The sequence below is a fragment of the Lonchura striata genome, chromosome 2, assembly GCF_050655825.1.
Source record: "Lonchura striata isolate lonStrDom1 chromosome 2, ASM5065582v1, whole genome shotgun sequence".
NCBI classification, from domain to species: domain Eukaryota; kingdom Metazoa; phylum Chordata; class Aves; order Passeriformes; family Estrildidae; genus Lonchura; species Lonchura striata.
The window spans coordinates 153,233,040-153,250,572 of NC_140704.1; the positions used below are offsets into that span (position 1 = coordinate 153,233,040).

Here is a 17,533-nt window from a genome sequence, read left to right on the forward strand (position 1 = left end):
GGCCATTCCCTGACACAAGAGTTCCTCCATGCGCAGAAAATAACGCAAAGAACATGATCCACTTTGTTTAAAAAAATTTTGAAGCCTGGTCTTTATCCCTGAACTCTTACACGAAGAGCAAAGCAAAAATTTCATTTTACAGCCTGCATGCAAATCCTTTACCTATAGGAAAGTGTCTCCGTGGCATCTAACTCAGAAGTTCATGGTTACGGAGAAGAAATTTTGGATGACCCAAGGGTTAAGGTGCAGCCACCTGTCCAGCCCGTGGGAGTGGCAGTCACCCAGCCCAGAGGATCTGGGCAATGGAAACAGAAAATGAAGCTGGAGAAAACACACTCTGGTGGTTCCTGCAGGTCTGACACGGAGAAACCCCGTGCAAAAAATCAGGTGTGCAAAATTCCCATTGTGCAGCTTCAGCTTTTGTAACTGGTAAACAAGAGCTGAAGAGGGTGAGAATGCTGTAGAAAATGATGGGATAGAAAAGATTTCTGGTCAAGCCATTTCCTCAAGAGGGTATTGACTTCAGCTCAAACCATACTAGTCTAACATTTCCTTAAATATCTCTGCTGATAGAAATTTTGCAGCTGCCCCCTTTAAATGATTTCTATAGGCTTTTGCTCTCTTTTCCTAATCTCTTAGTAAAATTAAATTATTTAAGAAGCTTCTGTGTCTCTCTTAAGCAATCCATTCCTTTTTTTTTAAATTTTTTTCAGTTTTTATGTTTTGTCTGTATTGTTTCTGCAGAAAGACCAGATTCCAGCTGTAGCTATAAGTAGCTAATGTAATTATGTGATGTGATCTTCTTTAGAAGACTAGTATGTTTATCTAAAAATAGAAACAGTCAAAAAGACCTTTTTAAAAAGTTTTTTAATTAAGACTTTTATCAGTTCATTACAGGAAAATTCATCTTCTAATCAGAGATTGTCCTATTCCTTTAGATTAATACTGCAAAAAAAAAACCACCTAGGGGACTTTTAGACATTAGACAGTTAATTGTCTGAAAAACTTCTGTTCCAAAATCTGGAGAGCCTTGTGTTGCTAAGGAATGGTAGAAGATGTGTTGCACTTCTTTATTAGTGAAATCTCAGATACCTGGATGGGAATGGAACAGATTAGCAGAGTACTGTGACACTCCATTAGAATTTAAATCACCTAGCAAGAAATACTGGCATTTCTTTCTAGTTTCAAATAATCTTTCCTTTATGCTTGATTTCTCTCTAGAGCACAACAAAGGGACAGCCTTTAACAGCTCAGGAGCCCCATCATGAAATTCTCGTGGGATGTTGGTACAAATTCTGACTTTGGTGACTATCCCATGGTGGGTATTTGTAAGGAGAGCATTGCTCAGGTGTTTTTGGCTCAATGTTTTGACTCAGCCTTATCCTGCCTTCTCTCCCAGCATCTGCAATGACTAGTGCTACCATTACAGTTGCTTGGATTACACTTCTTGAACAGGTGAATAAAACACTGAATACTGACAAAACCACAGAGGAATTTGTCTGGAAAGGACCTTAAAGATGAACCAGTTCCAACCCCCTGCCATGGGCAGGGACACCTCCCACTAGACCAGGTTGCTCCAAGCCCTTCCAGCTTGGCTTTGAACACTTCCAGGAATGGCATCCACAGGTATTATCTGTGCCAAAAAAGAATTAGCAAGGCAGAGCTGTAGGAAGGATTTGTAAGAAAGGACCTACAACGTTGTTTTGTGAGGGAATTCACATCCAGCTCAGTGGTCTGGACAAGTTTAAATGGGATTTATTGTTCAGCCAGGGAGCTGTTTGTGAGGTTTGATTTTGTACATACAACTCCTGAACTGTGATCTGACTTCTGCAAGCAAACACTTTCTCCAGGGCTTTGTGGCTGACAAATACACCCTGTGATTGCTGTCCCTGAGGACTGATCCTGGGCCAAGGTTAATGGAAATGAGTTCAGTTTAATTTTTTTCCACAAATTTTCTGAGCTAGCAGCTCCCTATCCCCTGTCTTGAAAACACAAACCCAGTGATGGACTTGCCAGGGGTTGATAACTTTTAGAGCAGTGCTGATCTCTCTAGAGGTGTGTGGGAGGTCTCTTGAGCCTCTGTTTTACCAGACTCCAATTACCAGTGCCCTTGTATCTTTATTTAACCCAGAGCAGCACTGACAGTGGCTGAGGGGATGCATCTGCTGAGGCTTTCTGTGAAATATCCACAAATGTGTCTCACATTTTCTGTTTTGAAAATATCTCAGTTCTGATACCCTGTTCAAAGTCAAGTTCAGGCATTGACACTGATGTGGAATTAGTTTGTCAGATATTTACATCACCCTCCTTTAGCATGCTTTCCTTTAAACCTGTGGATGTCTGGAGCAATTTGATGAAGTAAAAGCACAATGTTCTCCTGAGTACAAAGACCACTTGAGCAAAGTAAAGAGTGATTTTTCAACCATTTGATCTTTTGATGCAAAAACTCAGGGTATTGATAAACTCCAAGTGAAGTCCAGGTTAAGTTATTGCCAATACCAGTTTTTGAAGGATGGGGATGGTTCCAGCCATGCTGTTATGCAGCCATGGGAAACTCTGAGGTATTGCCCAGAGCAGCTGTGGCTGCCCCATGCCTGGGAGTGCCCAAACCCAGGCTGGATGGGGCTTGGAGCAAGCTGGGATAGTGGAAGGTGTCCCTGCCCATGGAATGAGATAAGTTTTGAGATCCATTCCTGTTGCTATTGGACATGAAATGAGTACACAGAAGCTTAGTAAGTTTAAAAGAGAAAAAGACTTAGTTTTATTCAAACATCTGGTATTTACAGAATTCCAAAGGTGACTGTGGATTGGAGGATGGAATTACTACCTCTCCAACTACAGTGGTCTAAAGATTAATCAATTATTTCTCTTACTTACAGAAAAATATGTAAACTATTGTATTTATATATGAAATTGTGTGGTAATTCTGACTCTTAAATATGTAAACATTATTAGAAGGTTAAAGAAGCTTTATGAAAACTTTCAAAATAACTATAAAAGAAAACTTAATACTTTTAAAAATCAGGGTAACACATTCCAACCCAAACCATTTTGTGATTCTGTGATTTTCACAAACCCTACAAATCCATCCTGTCACAGCTTCCACCTGCCTGTGAGTTCTTTGGTGTATGACCCTGTGCCTCTTTTCCTTCCAAACAAGATTTCCTCTGACATTGACAGGGCTGGAAATCCAGAGGTGGCATTAATGTCACCTCCCTTAGGTGGTGCCTTGCTCAGTGCTGGGAACACCAGGCTCACCTTGCAGGCAATGCAAAGGAGCAGACATTATCCATCTGACTGATTTTGAACATCTCAGTTATACCCCAAGATGAATTATTATTTTTTCCAATGGCTCTAAAAGCACATTCATTTCTAGTTCAGGTGTAGACCTTTAGGCCTTTTGATGAGATGAGCCCAAATCACACAAGGTTTGTGTGACTGAAGAATGTAATTTTATTTAGAAATGTTGCAAATCAACGATTTTTAATCTGAGGTGCTTTCTCTGAGGTGTCATTTTTAAAAAAATAAAAGTTTCCTGTCTTCTACTTCTGGTTTGTCCTTTTTTCTTTGGCTCTTGTTCCTCCTTTTAAATTTTTTCTCCAGCTGCATCCTTCTTAAAGCAGTTTCCTAACTTTTTCTGCACTTTCTATTTAAAGCATAAGAAAGTTCAGGAAAAATTAAGCATAGAATTGCTTTCACATGCTAATATTTCATAAGATGTCCAAGGAAGAATTTTAAAAATTGTTCAACAAAAGCTGATCTTACATTTTTAAGAAAATACTAACTTTTAATGAACTAAAGAGTGATGAACTCTAATTATAACAATGAACTCTAATTATACCATTTCATATTTTCATCAATACTCAGACTGCAAATGTTGGCATAACGAGGTCTCTTTTACTGACATACCCAGAAATAGTTTTATCTATAAAATTCCAATGACATTGACTAAAGAACAAGTTGTTCAATTCTTGGAAGAGCTTTTTACTTAAATGTTAATCTTTTCTTTGACTGTAGAAAGGACAGATAGTTAAACGAAAGAAAAAAAAATAACAAGAGACAATGGAGAGACCTGGAGAATAAATGGTATTCATGGTTTGGAGTTAATCCAAACCCTCTATTGTGCTGTGATGATCTCAATTGCAATAACTCTGATCTGCCTCTGACAAAAAAGCTAAAAGGAAGATGGAGAGGGACTTTTCACAAGAGCATGGAGTGACAGGACAAGGAAGAATGGCTTCAAACTGAAGGAAAGTAGGTTTAGATCAGATATTTGGAAAAGATTCTTCTCTGTGAGGTTGGTGAGGCACTGGCACAGGTTTCCCAGAGAAGCTGTGGATGCTCCATTCCCAGAAGTGTTAAAGGTCAAGCTGGATGGGACTCTGAACAACCTGTTTTAGTAGAAGGTGTCCCTGCCCTTGGCAGGGGAATTGGAATGAGATGATCTTCAGGGTCCTTTTCCAATCCAAACCTTTCTGTAATTCTCTAATTTGTGTAAGTGCTAATACACTAGTTGTGAACAATTCAGAAAAGCTGAAAAAACTCCCTCAAGTGCCATTTCAGGCACCATGGGGTGATAACAAGGGGGAGGATGGTGTGAAGAAGTGGGTTTCATGCTGGGACTCCACCAGGGCCAGCATGTGCAGTTCTGACTTCTGGAGAGATGCTGCTGGAATTTAATAAGGTGGAACACAAGCAGTTAATGAATTTGGATTTCTGTGATGTCAGATAGAAGCAGCTAATTGGGTGTTCAGCCATTGACTGGGTGTGCATGTTTTCTTTCTGAATGCAAATTCCTCCTGGGCATAAAGCCCTAGCAGGAGAAAGATTAGTGAAGGTACCTTGTGGTTTATGCTTAAACTGTAGGAAAATTGAGCTTGGGTCTGTCCTCTTTCATTTTTTTTGTGTGCAGCACCTGGTATAGGGGGATCACTGCTAAGATGCAGTTATTACTATTAGTGAAATTGCATGTAAAATTTATCCTTTTCTCTCTAAGACCTGCAGAAACATTTTAATTTAAGTAGTACACAGAGAAGCTTATTTTGCATCCTTTTAATTAAAAAATAGTTAAACTCCTAAAGGTGTCTCGGTGTAAAGCTGAAAAGAGATCTGAGCTCAGTGAACCTCCCTAAAATTTCTGTTTGGTAAATATGCAAATCCCAAAGTGCTGCAGCACTCTACTAGAACATGATCTATTCACTGAAAACTTATTGCTGGTTACTATATCCATGGTAACTTTTTAAAGGTGAGTCTGCACATTTTGGGGGGAATATTTGAATTGGGGGTGCATGGGAGGACTGTGCAATCAGCCACCTTATCTTCAACTTCTCATCCAATTTCCATTTTGGAAGTCTTTAATGGAGAAGCAAAGCATGTTTAATTGATTGCCATTAAATTCTTCAAAGGAACAAGAAAGATGAAAGTTGTTTCTAATTACTGCATTATGATGTAAGCTTAATGATACGACACTTCTCCAAATTGATTTTATTAGAATTTAAGATGAGGAATTAATTGAGTTGCTATATTGATCCATTTTATTTTTCCCCCATTTAACATGTCCAGTGGAAAAAAAAAAAAGCTATTGAGCTGTGGAATAGTAATGAAGACTTAAGAAGGAAAGTCGAATTGAAGATGGATTGGCCAATAAAAATAACTTATAAAAACCATAGTGTGATGGCAGAATATAGTGGCAAAGACCAATTAATCTCTAGGTTAATTAGAGTAAATTAAGGTTAATTCTTTTGTCATTTAACTGCTATTTTTTGTCTTGCTTTGTCCTACCTGTTTGTACTAGAATAACTGCTTTCCTGGTAAAGCAATATTCTGAAAATCTCTGTCCAGTTCTGCTAAATTTGCCTTTGGAATTACCCCCAAAACCTAAAAACCACTGCTATGCAAATGCTTGTTCTTTCTTAAAGTTCTTCTTAAGGGTATTTGAGATTGTTTTATTGGTCTCATTCTCCTAGAACCTGATTCCTGATCTTTTCCTTGTGTGTTGGTACAAGACAGGTGCTGCTAGGAAATTTAGGTGTTTAGAGATGTAAGCCATTAAATTAATTTTGGCTGATAGTTTTTTTTTTTATGTTGTCCTGGGATAACTTCACAGAGTCATAGAAAAGATGACACAGGGATGGATCAACCCCCTCTAGCTGGTCTGGTGAAAGCAGACTGCAAAGGATTGTGTCCTGTTTGGTTTCAAGTATCTGTATGGATGGAGACTGCAAACAGACCATTTCCTCTCATTTCTTTCTGAACTACAAATTTCAAAACCAAATGAAAAGTATTCTGAAGGAAAAATGCTTCTCCAGGAGTTTGTTGCTGCAACTGAGACTTGAGGAGTGCTGTTTTGGCTTTGGTACTTGCGTTGGGTAAATTACCTGTTATATCTGAGATTCCAGAGTTCACACTGCTGCTTTCTCTGTCTTTCATATTGATTATGCTGACTGGAATATTCTGTGTATACAGAGAGATTGCAATGTAATTAAATACATTATTTATAATTGCATTTTAAGCTCTGGTACAGTTTAGGAGAAGCTGTTTCTATTTGAGCCTCCAAGCTGTAAATTCTCAGCTGAATTCTGCTAATACTTAAAGCTGTAACACAGCTTAGAAAGAAAGGAGAATGGACACACTTGGAAGTTTAATTATAACCATGGCTGGGTTTCTTTGTAATTATATCTCTTCATCAAACATTGATATCTTTCCTTGAAGACAGAAATCCCCACATTATTGATGTTCTCATTCCCTCATGTGCAGAGGGAAGAGAAATTGTAATGGAATGGTAACTTAAATGCCACCACCACGAATAATAATAATTAAAAAAAAAAAACTGTAAATAATATTCCTTTCCTCCATTGCAAAGATTCTGGCAAAGGAACAATGATGCCAGCTTTCTAGCTGAGGGGGAGCTTTTTGAGAGAATTTGTCTCTTTTGCCTCTAAATATTTTACATGGTGCAGATGCCTTTAGTTTTAACTTTCATGTTTCCCAGATTCTGTACTGCATTAGTGTGTAACTCTGAACTTTATATAAAGTGTCAGCAAGTTCTCCTCACAGTTTAGTCAGACAAAACAATCCTTTTCCAGCCTGACAACCAAGGACACCATTGCAGCTTCAAGCCCAAAAAGTGCAAAGAACAGCGAATTGAGGAGAGCAAACTGGGAGGGTGGGACTTCATAACCTGCAGCTGCAATTGGACAATTAAGCCAATATGTTAATGAACCAAAATTTATAAAAGTGGGAAACCTCCTGGGTCCATCTTGGGCAGAGGCATGGCCAGGCTCTTGTACTGCCCAAGGTGTGTCCTTTGAAAGCTTTTTTAATAAATACCTGCTTTATTCCTCTAACACTGCCTAACCTCTGTTCTAAGTAGCCTCTCCAGGCATCAATGCAGAGTCAGTTTATTTGCAGCCATATAACAGAATCTTATCAAAGCTCTGTTGATGTTGCTCCTTTTTTAAAACCAGGAATAGCCTCTTATTCCAAATAATCAGGTCATGGCCTCTCATACATTTACTAATCAATGACTTTTTTTTTTTTTGTTAACATTAATTGGCAAAGTGATTGCAGAAATAGAGTGTTGTATTCAGGAGCAACTTAAATGAGCTTCTAGAGGATCATGGACTCTTGAAAGTTCAGAAATTGCCCGTTTCTGAAAATAAAACTCAGCTGAAGCTACTGGTATTTGAAACGTTGTACTACAGGACAAAGGAGTGCATGTTCAGCAACAGCCCAGCGAGGGAAATTAAAGTGAGCAGCAAATATCTCAAAATGTGTCTTTTTTTTAAAATTCAGTTTTCAGTTCAAACACCAGGTGTAAAGCCAAATAATTGTGTTAAGTGTGAAGTGAAATGTTGACCTGAGATGCAGCCAGAAAAAAGTAATTAAACAAAGAGTGATGGCTCGGTAGGGTAAGTCAGTAAACTTTAAAAAGCTTTCCCAGTGGTAAATCTCAAAATCCTTTTTGTTTAGATGTTGCAGAAATATGGTCTGAGCTCCCAAATGGGCAAGTACCTGCTTCACCAAAAAGGCATAGAACAGCTGCTGAATGAACACAAGTATTACTTGATTGCTTAAAATTAAAAGTAAAATTAAGAACTGTGGGTCTTTATAAGCATGAAATGTAGCTCTGTCTCATTCACTCACCCTCTGGCTGAGACAGGAAATCTGATGGAGCACAAGAGGGTGTGATTAACGCCCCTAATCTGCAGAACCAGTGAGAAAGGCTCCAGAAAAAAAGCTTGGAGAAAACTTCAAGTGTCTTGATTGTGTTTTGTTCCTAAGCTGTTGGTAGTGACACCATGAAATTGTTATGAAATTTGCCGTGAGTATGCCCACACACAGACACACATTTGTGTGAGTTTCTTCCAAAAAACCTCTGGAGGCCAGGAGGAGTTATTGCTCTTCCAAAGAGTAACTGCTTTCATGGCTTGCATAGTCAAAAGGTGGAAATAAACCAGGATTTTATGAGTCCTAGAATAAATTGCTTCAATTTATTTCCTCCCTGAGCATTTGACCAAAGAATGGTGCTAAGTGAGAGCTAATGAATTCACCAGGGAAAGAAAACAAAGTAAATACATTTTGTGAAGGATCAATTAGGGGCTACAGTCTCTATCTCTGTGCCCATTTCCCTCACTTTCCCACTCGTTTGTGGATTTTATCTCTCTGCAGAGCAAATAAGGTTGGATCCCTGCTCTGAAACTGGTACATGCTTGGCTAATGAGTGAAGCAGGGGAATTATGCACGGTAGTGTCTGCCACTCTTGCAAATTTTTTCCCAGATCTATTGACATGGATCTGAGCAAGCACATGCATTAATCTATGCCCACTTCACTGAATAATTCCTGTAATTAACTGTGATGTGCCTGTCAAAATAGAGCTGGGAAAGCCATTGAATTTAATAAATGAGGCTTGAGTGGTGCGCTGTACCAGAGGTAAAGTTCCCTTCACCAAACTTCAGCTTTTAGGCATCAATTGAAATCTAAACTGCCCAGGTTCCCTCAGTAGCAGCTGGGAAAGGGATAGGAGAGCCTCCAGAGAGGGCTGGTGCTGAGTTAATGTGAGTTAACAGTTGGACTTGGTGATCTCAGAGGTCTTTTCCAACCTTAATGATTCTATGATTCCACAAAATGGCTTCTTACATTATCTAAAATCTTCTCTCCCTCCTTGCTCGTTCCAGTTTATGTTTGAGTCTTGACATCACTGTCTCCTCTGCCATGGGAAAAAGTGCCCAAGTAATTCCTAAATATTTTTGATGACCTCTTTCTGTCAACACTTCTCTAGAGAGAGCAGGAAACATTGGGAATTCAGCACAGAGCAGCATGATTACAATTCTGCTTTTTCTTCAGGGTGCTTAATATCAGTATTGTCTTGTATGCATACATATTTAAATGCTACATGCTTCTTTTTAGCAATAGACTGCTTGTGGTTTGAAGTGCCCATAAAACTGCTGGAAAGTGGCAGTGCCAATTAATCTGTTGACAGATTTGTTGTTTAAATATTAATGGGACGTTAAGCAAATGTTGGCTGCTGCACTGAGATCCCTCAGAGTGCCTTCCTCCAAAGAGCTGAGCATTTCCACACACTGAAAATGTCCTGGACACTGCAGGATGGGAAGGTTAGCATAAATATTCTGTCCCTTTTCCCCCACAGCTCCTAAACATGCCATAAATACCATCTACCCCTGTGGAAAAAAAAAAAAAAGATTTACAGAAGTTTTACACCCTTTATAGCAATAAACAATTGAGTTGTGAGATTGTAGAGGGTATAGCAGGGAAGGCTTTAGCTCCTAACTACCTCACCTTGGCAGTGGAATGAGAAGTGAAAGTGGGGTCCTGAATTTATCTGTCTGCTCAGTTGGTGATGTGGGAAACCTTGGAAAAGCCTCTGGAGAAGAAGGAAATTTTGGTGCAGGTTAAAGATGAGCTTGGGCTGTATCACCCGAGTGCTGTGCCAGGGTGAATTTGGCTTCCCTGGGGCTCCTGGGTGCAGAGTTAGAAAGAGGAGGCTGGTGGAAAGCAGGTCTGGCTCAGTCTTGTGCATGAAAAAAAACCATGGGGTACAAAATAAGGACATTGATTTCTTTTGCTTTTGATTTCCCTGGCCAAATACAGGGACCTTAAAGGAGCCCTGGAGCCCCCAGAGACTGACAGACCTTGTGAACTTGGACATCAGATTGAGGAGCAGCAGCATGACAGTAAAGATGCCTCCTGCTCTGCAACTTCAGACTCCTACTTTTCCCATTTTCTATTTCCATCAAGCTCATTTGTGGTTCTGAACAGTTTCTCGTTGTCATTTCATCCTTTTACCTCTTTTATTCCAATGAGTTTCATATCTCCAGAACCCATCCATCACATTTCAATTCAGTCTTGCATTGCTGCTGGAAGACTCCCAATTTAATTTCTATTATTTTAACACATTACATAATAATATGATCATAATTTGTTGACTGTGTTAAACTGCACATTTTTTTTTTTTTTTAATGAAGGTTATGGTAAAGACTTCTTTGAAAATTTTGAAGTATACTTATTGTAACATTACTGCCCAGCAACCATAATAATAAAAATTTATTGATTTTGCTACAGGTTCAGTCCTAAATATTGGTCATTCAATTGGTCATCCACATTGCAGTTCTTTTGTTACAACTTTATCAAATTTAGGAAGAAAAAAGGGTTTTTTTTTGTTTTAAATACTAATTGAAAATAATGACTCAGGAAAACCAGGTTGATAGCAAGAGGTCTGCTCTGGACTTTGAGTTTTTTCAGAGTTTATAAGAGTTTTTCACAGTACAGCCATGGCTGGAAGAGAAGAGGTGACTACAGCTTGAAATGAAGTCTCAGCTCTCTCAAATCACAGCCAGATGAGAGCATTCTGGTCTCCTGGGTCCCTCTTGCTTCCACTGTACAGACATTCCTCTTAATCTGAAAATTCCATTTGTTTTGCTTTCTTTCAAAATAAATCAGGAGATCTGATTTTTGACTTGAGATTAAATGAAAATGGAGTAGGTATCCAGTGAGAAAAGGCTCGCTAAAACAAGAAAATGTATAGGTGTCTGTGGAATAAAAGCTAATTTACCTCAAAAAAAATAAATCCATAATAAGATATTGATTACGGTTTTTATTATGAGGGTGCTGTTGAGGCAGGAACAGCTTCAGTAAATAATACCAAAAATCAAAAATTTTCAAGCTTTGGTTTCACAGAAAAGGGTGGTAATTATAGTCTGGAGCAGTTTAAACAGATTAATAACTTCTCATAGAGAAATATAAACCATGGGGATGACGTGTTCTTTTCTAGGTAGATGAGATTTAGATATTAAAAAAAAAATAGATGACAAAAAACCTCATGTAATTTCCTTTTCTTTTTTATATTTCCTTTATGTGCTTACCCATATTTTTCATTTTATTAGTTTCATTTGGTTTTTGCTGTGCTCTGATTTTTTGTTGCACTGAGAGTCTTCTAACAGTGGCAGTTTTGACAAACACACTGTGGGGTCTTTTGTTGTCAAGCTGTGGATTCCTAATGCCTCTGGCTATCCCTCATGTCTCTGATCACTTTGTCTCATGTCCTTTCAGGTTGTAGGGGAGCCTGCAAACCTAAACAAATGCAAGGTAAAGTCAAACCCCATATTTTCTCTATTAATATAAATATGGTCAGCATGGCTCCATGAAGACTGTGCCTGGTTGACTGTAAATGAAATATTTTAGGCTCCACACACAGCTCTCTCATGCCTTTTCAGATGCTTTTGAGGATGTCTCGTGGCCTCCAGGTGCTTCTGTAGAAGGTTTGGCACCACCAGGAGGTTTCCTGCCCCAGCTGTCAGTGCTGGGCAGGCGTGTCCCACATCTCAAATGGCCCAAGGGGTTGGAGTGCAACGGTGAGAGTGAAGACACAGGCAGTGTTCACAGGAGATCATGCTGAGCACATTCAGGATGCTTCCACCTTATTAACACAGTGCAGAGGTAATTTTCAGGCTGCTGCAGCCCTGGGTTTGCCAGGTAAGCAGTGGTACCTGCCTGGTGAATGCAGCACATTAACCAGAGAGGAACCAAGCTGCAGATGCAGTGAAATGTAAATTTTAAGGAATTTAGAGATTTTAGAGGAGCTAAGATTTTAGTTAGAAATAAGCCTTACAAGAGTTAATTAAAATAATAATAATAAATGAGTAGGCCTAGATGAAGTAAGGAGTTAGTAGTTAACTAATAACTGATTGCTTGTTAGCACAATGTTTAGTTAGCTGAGTTTATAATGAAGTATATAGAAACTGACAAATAGCTTTAGGAACATAAGACAATTGTGGGCCTCCTCTGTTCTGAAACCAATGGAAGACAAGGAATGGGAGTTCTACCAAGAGTTCATTTGTCATATTTGCATTGAAAAGGTAGAAAGGTCAGAACGAGGAAGACTTAATTTACTTCCTCATTTTGGGACCCCTCCCCATGAAAGGGACACCATCCCATTTCAAGGAACAAACCACACATGCTGAATAGCTTTTGGAGTGATTAGCATACGAAGCGGGGAATGGGATGTACCAAAATTATGAATATGTATTTGTATTTTGGGTATTCAATACTTGTATGGATAAAAAGACTCTGTAATCACCTGGAAGGTGTGGTGTGTATTTGGGAGCTATCCCACACGCTGCCCAGCGTCGAATAAACACACACTTTCTAACTTTAAACTGTTGGAGAGTTTTTGTCCGTCACAGTTGGATATCGGTACTAGATCAATATCCGTATTTTTTCAATAAATCAGCAGAATGAAGATTCCTTAACGTGGGTGCTGTGTTTACAGGGTGCTGGAGGCTCTGCACTGCTGGGTGTTGGCACACAACTTTCTGCTGCTGCCTGAACATCAGTACATTGCATTTCTGTTCACCTGAGTAACAAATATGCAAATTCTATTTGCATATTCATGGCAGTAGAAGTCTAGTGCTGAGATGGTTTGATGATCCTGGAAAGAAGGAGAAGCAAACCATGGGAGGAGAGAAACAACAATGGCTGCATAAACAAAAAAAAAAATTCCCCATAGCTCTCACCAGTGATGTGCTGAAGGACTCAAATCCTTACCCCACCATCCCTTCAGGGTGATGACAGCTCTTCACAGGAAAAGGGAATGGTTTGTGTTAGAAGGGACCTCAAAGATCAAAGAGTTCCAACCTCCTGCCACGGGACGGACACTTTCCACTACCCGAGGTTGCTCCAAGCCCCATCCAACCTGGCCTTGGACACTTCCAAGGATGGGGCTACCACAGCTTCTCTGGGAAATCTGGCAAGTTCCAGGGCCTCCCCACCTTCACAGTGAATATTTTTTTTCGAATAAGCAATCTAAACCTATTTTCTTCCAGTTTAAAGCCATTTCCCCTTGTTCTGTCACTACATGCTCCTGTAAACAGTCTTTGTTTTCTTCTGAAAAGAAGTTCTGGATCTCAGTCTAAAGCTGCTTTTGGATTTGAGAGTCTTGTTGCTCATGTTCTGAGCTGAAAAGGTTTCCCTGGTCTTTGGGCCGTGGCTGGTAAGTGCAGAACCTGCGAAATGTGTTAACATGCACTGAAGTTCCTGTTATAACCTCACTAAACTGTTTTTTGTACATTTTACAAATTTGTTTTTCAATTCTCTGATATCTTTTCTTAATCTGCCAGTACAGATTTCTCACTATTTCAAGGGAGAACTTGGCCAGCAAATTTTGTAGCTTCTGTGGAAAAAGAGGGTTATATTACATTTTAATAGCTTCATCCAAAAAGAATTCCTTAGCAGCCAGGGGTTTCCTGCCAGGAAAGGAAAACAAAGATTCTTATTACTTTTGTGCTTTTAATTTTTTAAAATTAATTTTCCAAGGCATTTCTCTTGAGCAAGACCTTCTTTCACCAGGCATAGCTTGCTTCCTTCTTCTTTTGCAGAGACACTAAAAGCAACCACATGAGCGTTACAGTGAAATGCAGTTTTGATTTTTTTTTTTTTCTCAGCATGGAATTCCTCTATTTCTTCTTTCCATATGTATTTTTGATATTTTTTAGTGCCAAAAGCAGTTAACAAATATGAGGCGAGGATAATGGATTGCATCTTTTGCAAACAGGGGTTTGTGGTCTGGGCTTTGACTTTTGTCAGCTCTATGAACCTCAACATGTTTTTCACAGCCATTCCTGGTAGTGATACCCCATGGCTGGAAACCATCACCACTGGGTCAAAACAGGCTCTTTAAACCAGAAAGTTTTTGATTAATGAGAATTCAAGCCTATAAGAAGTCAAACCACTGAAACAGGTGAATCCCTCTCCAGAGCAAACACCTGAAAAAGCAGAGTGTGGTGCTACTTGTAGCTAATCATCAAACAATGGCAAATACAGATGGTGATTTCCCTGCAGGAAAACAGAACAGACGGTGCAAACTGACTTTTCCAGCCAAAGCCACAGATAAATGTCAAGCAGGAAGCAGTTGGGTTAAGAGCAGGACTTAGTTAATGTTAGGTCCTGAGAGCATGAAGAAAAAGCCATGTTTTTCAGACTGACCCTATTATGCAGCCACAGAAACATCTTAACCAGGCACATCTGCAAGGTTTTGGGTGATCTGCCTTTACAGGATTTGCAAAGTGGGTTCCTTGTGCTGGGCTGGTGAAAGGAGGGTTTGCTCTCTGTGCCTGGCCCAGGGGGATCTGCAAGGCTGCTCTTTATTTTCCATTTTAGGATCTAAGACTGGACCTGCAGAATTTTTGAAGGGATACAACTTAACTCATAATGCCAGCAAGGGTAGGTGTCATGACCTGGATAAAAATGAAAATGTGATTTCCAAGCTGGAAGGACAGTAAAATCTGTGTTAAACAGCAGCATCTAATGTTTGTGGGGTTTTTTTTGTTTGTTTGGTTTTTTTTCTCCTGGCTTTTCCTGGCTTGGAGACTGCTTTTTGAGACCCATCAGCTGTCCTAGAAATGGAATAAATGCAGCAGCCCAGACACTGGGTGAAGGGCTGGACTCTCATCCTTGCCACCACCTTTATCTTTCAGAGCAACAGAGAAGCTGCATCACCTCAAAGAGTCTGATGTAATTCAAACATGGGAGAAATTATCTAAATCTTCATTTTGACTGACACAAAACCACTCCACAGATGTCAAGACTCCCTACTTAATTCTTCTGATCTCTGAACTGGCCAGACATTTTTGCCCAAAGTAAGGGCAAACACCTCTTCAGTGTATATAAATACCCAGTGTGGGGGCATAAAAAAGATGTAGTCAGATTCTTCTCAGTGGTGCCCAGTGAACACGGTGAGAATAAATTGGCATGAAGAGAAATACAGGAAATTCCTATAAATATAGGGAGAAATGTTATTCACAGGGAAGATGAGGCAAACATTGATTCTTGTTACCCTGGTCAAAGCCAGCTGGTCTGAAACACTGTTGGCTAAAGTACAGTGACATTTATTAAATTTTTTCTGCTTTCATCCTCCTGCAGCCTGGAGATTCTCAGCTTCATCACCAGAAGTGCTGGGGCCCACCTTAATAACAACCTCATGTAATGCTTGATATGGTGCTCAGGGAGCCCTAGAAGCATGGGATTGTTTATTTACAAATGTGCTTTTAGAGCAAAAGTTGAGTTTACTGAGCACTGAACAGCAACAAGGACAGCATGAAGATGGTGATCACTCTGATATTATACATTAGCTTGTCAGGATGAATGTTATTTTGACATATACTGGACAATTCAATGGGCATTATACTGTTGTGATTGGAAATGATTTTTTGGATTTTTTTCAGCTGAGTGGAACCTCTGCACATGATAAAAGATGCTTGGCAATAAACATCCCATCCTTGGATAAATCAACTGCTGTGCTGTTGAGAGTGATCCTGGATGGGTAGGAGATGAAGCAGGTGGTTCTTCCAGTTTTGGGAACTTGGAGCTCAGTGCCTGCATTTGTTTTCTCAGATTTAGCAGTCCTAGATATAATGCTGTAACATGCTGGAAGTGTTCCTGCTACATAGTACAGGGATAATAAAACATACAAATAACGCAACTCCACATGTTCCCAAAAACATGTAGCTGTGTTGTTTAGAGACATGGTTTAGTGATGGGCTTGGCAGTGCTGGAAAAATGGTTGGATTCAATCTTAGGGGTCTTTTCCAACCTTTTCTGTGATTATGTGCTGTCTGTTTAGGTTAATTTGTTTTTATTTGCCTGTCTCTGAAGGAAACTGAGCTGTCAGTTCAGCAATATCCAAATGTCTCATGGCACTTTTCCTCTCTCCTTTTTGCAAGTTTGATGGAAAATACAGCAGTGCAAAGGCTGAAAAATCCTGACCAGTCTGTTCTATACACCATTGACAACTTCACATGGTCAGAAGGAACAACTGAAGTTACATAATTTGATTTCCCATAGCAGAGAAATCAGGAGTTTTCCTGGAGTTCGTGATAATTTGAACAATACCTTGAAAGTTAAGGAAACCCCTTTCCCCTGCTCAGTAATGGAGTATCTATTATGACTTTAATACATTTTGGTGCTTCACTACCCTTGCAATTAAAAGCCTTAACTTCATTTCCCTCTGCACTTGCCTCCTCTTTATTTGATAGACACTTTTCCAAGATATAGGAAACCAAATGATTCTTTGGGTGCCTGGTACATTTTAAAATTTGTACTGAGTTTTGCTAAACTGAAACCACCTGCTATACAATGTATTTTCCCTTCATAGAAATTTATAATCTCATTATGGCTTCATTAACTTTTTTTTGGCTGAACTAAAGAGATCAAGCTCTTTCTGTTTTTCATGCAAAGGTTCATTTTGTGCTATTATATAATGTTTTGAACTTTCTACGATTTGTAATGCTCCTTCTTGCACTAGGGGCTATTGGAACTAAACAAAAAGGAAATAATCTTAACACACCCCCCTAATCTATTCTGATTTGCACAATCAAGGTCGTTATTAGCCTTTACAGCTACATCATGGAGAAATATATTGCAGAGAATTGCAAGTTAGACTGAGCATCGCTTATTCCACTGGAAATTAATGACTTTAAGTGGCACCACATGTTGCATAAGACACTGTCCTGTAAAACAGTAGCTCAGCTTTTATGAACTGTGGGGAAGGTCTTCAAACAGTCCTAATGGAAGTCAATGCAGTGGTTCAAAATTATGCTGGGTGGAGAAATATTACCTTTGTTTTGTATTAATATAAGGAATAATAGTATGAATAGACTTTTATTTGGTTTGTACCCCAGCAGATGTGATGAAGGGCAGTGCTGTGGCATTTTAAATAAAAGCTCTGAAACATGACATTTTTAATGTATAATTTGCATAATGCTTCTGTTAATTTGTTATTTTCATTATGGCAACAGAATGAAATACTCAATCTTTCCCAGCCTTAACTGGGTAAAGCTGCAAAATACCCTTCTCATGATAACTCCCCCCAGCAACTTGAGGAGTTTTCTTACATGTTTTTGGTGCCTAATTGCAGGGTTTTGTTATTCTTTCGACAAATGACTCTCTGGTTTGTTAAAATAATTCTCCCTTTTCCCTGCACACTGGCAATTAGAGGAATCTTTCAGCCTCTTCAATATC

The 17,533-nt window shown here is 39.3% G+C and overlaps 1 long non-coding RNA gene across 1 annotated transcript; it reads left to right on the forward strand.

Annotated features, from left to right (window-relative positions):
- The first annotated feature begins 457 nt into the window (after positions 1–457).
- Positions 458–15,953, forward strand: LOC146768493 (uncharacterized). Its single transcript, XR_014953135.1, has 2 exons — positions 458–14,737; positions 14,992–15,953. It is a non-coding gene; the product is annotated as an uncharacterized LOC146768493 (long non-coding RNA).
- The last annotated feature ends 1,580 nt before the right edge of the window (positions 15,954–17,533 follow it).